The sequence below is a fragment of the Gadus macrocephalus genome, chromosome 4 (assembly GCF_031168955.1).
Source record: "Gadus macrocephalus chromosome 4, ASM3116895v1".
NCBI classification, from domain to species: domain Eukaryota; kingdom Metazoa; phylum Chordata; class Actinopteri; order Gadiformes; family Gadidae; genus Gadus; species Gadus macrocephalus.
Window position 1 is genome coordinate 32,121,872 of NC_082385.1, and position 3,033 is coordinate 32,124,904.

Sequence of the window (3,033 nt, forward strand, 5' to 3'; positions counted from 1 at the left end):
TTCAAATCTTTTATTTGCCTTGCCAGTGGAACCGGCGCAAACGTGCTGCAGTTGGATTCCCCCCTCTCTCTCGGAGGGCAGCGTGCCACAGCTGTTTGCGGTCCGGTATCCACAGACATGTTTGAGGAGATCTGGTAAAATAGTCACTCTTTTTGTTTCCTCTTTGTCGCTTTTTCAACGCTTTTTTGACGTTCAACTGTTTAAGTTGTTTGAGCGGGTTCGTTTTTTGAGGAACCGCCGTTGCTCTCCTAAGAACGTACTCGTTGTGGTTCCCGCGACCGCTGCGTGCTCTTCTGGGACCTCCTCGCTTCTGAGCTGACGCCGAAGGTCGTGTCAACACAAACCGACGCTTTCGGCGTGAGAGGGTGAGAGAGGGAGACAGTGTCGTAGTACCCCCTCACCCCTAGAGACTCCACCTCCCTGCGCTCTGTGTGCGCCGTTTCACGGGGTGAGCGCGAGCGCCTTGAGTTCACGACCTCCGACCGAGAATAAGGCGAGGTTAATGACCGATATCCTAAGAATAGTCCTGGTTTTTTCCAGGACAAGGCCAACTGTGTTTAGCCAGCTCGTTCTGTGGGAGGAATATTGCGGTGGATCAATGTGGAGGAGGAAATAAGGTTGGATTTGGAGGAACACTGCCGTTTTGCAGACGCTTTTATCCAAAGCGACTTACAATGTCAGAAAGAAGTACATTTGTCAGGTTTATGATGGAGTTTGACTTTAAATTTCAAGGAACTGCCAAATGGCCATTGTTGACATTTTTGAAAGTATTCCCCTCAGTAATGGGGATTTATCAAATAGCCTCAGGATATTGAAATCAAAATACTGTTTTCTTCCCCTCCTCGACAAGAGTTATATTATAAAAACCCTTTTTACCCTTTTTTTTTTGTTCCGGAATATTCCCGCTACATAACTGTTGCGGTACAATCACCACCATGACTCTAGAACTGCATTTTAAAATTGTCCCTCCCTCCTTCCATACTTGTGTTTTTAGACAAGCGTACATTCCAGACGTGTTGACTCATTTGTATCTTTTCATCAGTTCATCAGGGGGTTTTAAACGGTTGTTGTTCGATGTCTCACCCTCGAACTGCAACATCCTCAACGCTGGAATTCAGGGAGTGGACTAGAGACCGACAGGTAGTGTACTAGCTGGTGTTTTAGAGAGACGGACAGGGAGTGTACTAGAGAGATAGACAGGCAGTGTACTAGGTGGTGTACTAGGTGGTGTTTTAGAGAGACGGACAGGCAGTGTACTTGGTGGTGTTTTAGAGAGACAGACAGGGAGTGTACTAGGAGAGGCAGACAGACGGGTAAGCAGAATTCCCATAAAGCCGTTTTTCTGTTTTTCTGTGTCTGTGGGTGTGTTCATGTGTCTATGTTGTAATGAAATTCACATTTTCTGTTGACCTTTTTGACACAGGATGACATCATTCATATTGTCACTGACTTTTTTATTTGTATTACGGTTGTGTTTTTAGACAAGCGTTGTTGTAATGCCTTAACGTCTGCATTCATTAATTTACGATGAATAAAGCATGTATCTATCTACAGTATCTATCTTAACGTGATTGTAGTTCTACACACACCTGGGCTCGGCCTTAACATACTGCCTTCGCCCATTCCATGAACCATCTTGAAGGTGTGGGGCAGCTGAGAAAGGGGGTTTCACAGAGATGGCCACCTTACACTGCAACCCAGACATTAGCTTAAAGTACCCTTTCCGTTGGTGGCTAATGTCTGGCTTGCCATGGTGTCCCCTGTTGAATCTCTCGTCTGTCTAACAGGGTTTTTTTTTTATTAAACGCCCACGTTCGACTGAAGGTGTTCTTCTGAACAGCAGTATTATAGCACGGGGGGATTTAGGATTCAGGGTGTGAAAGGTGGTGGGTCGGGGAGTTTTGAACAACAGGAGTCATGTCCCCACGACGGGGTCAGAAATCCCGTTTGGCTGGTTTTGTGGTTTGGACTTGCAGTGGTAGGCTGTGCGTGTGTTGGTAGGGTCATGCATGTTTGAGTGTCAGAGCAGACAAAAAAAAACAAAAACCTTCAATCACACACAGCGCACATAGACTTTACTCCTCTGTTTGCATTTGTAAGTGTGTGTTTGTGTGTCTGTGTGTGTGTGTGTGTGTGTGTGTGTGTGTGTGTGTGTGTATGTGTGTGTGTGTGTGTGTGTGTGTGTGTGAGCCTATATGTCTGCATGTTTATGCTGGGCCTCACCCTGATCACACCGACGGTCGGGTGGCTGGCTGTGTGTGTGTGTGTGTGTGTGTGTGTGTGTGTGTGTGTGTGTGTGTGTGTGTGTGTGTGTGTGTGTGTGTGTGTGTGTGTGGGCCCCTGTCTGGCCCCGGCCGTGGCTCAGGATGTGTGAATAACACAGAAGTCAGCAGGGTGATGTGGTCACGTGCACACTCACGCTATGTGCACGCTCACGGTACGTGCACACTCCGTCAGCTGGAGCTCATCAGGGAAAACCAATGAAGTCCTGGACCACCACCACTCATCATCATCTACTCTCCCGCCCTCTCTCTCTCTCTCTCTCTCTCTCTCTCTCTCTCTCTCTCTCTCTCTCTCTCTCTCTCTCTTCTCTCTCCTTTCCTTCTCTCTTTCTCTCTGTCTCTCTTCACCTTTCCTCTCTTCTCCACCGCTCCCTCTGATCCTCCTCTTTATCTGTTTTTTTCCACAGACTCATACAGTTGATTCCTACCTCTTCGGTCTTCCTTTCCACCGCCGCCACGGCGACTCACACTTTCATCTTTCAACAGATGATCATTTGCAGCTTTCCCCTCCATCCTTTGAACTGTCATGTGACACGCCTTGTTTCGAGAACTTCAACTGCCACCGCCCCCCCCCTCTCCCCTCCATTTTAAGCCAATCTCTCTCTCTCTCTGCTCTCTCTCTCTCTCTCTCTCTCTATCTCTCTCTCTCTCTCTCTCTCTCTGTCTCTCGTGCTCTCTCTCTCTCTCTCTCTCTCTCTCTCTCTCTCTCTCTCTCCCCTCCCTCCCTCCCTCCCTCCCTCCCTCCCATATC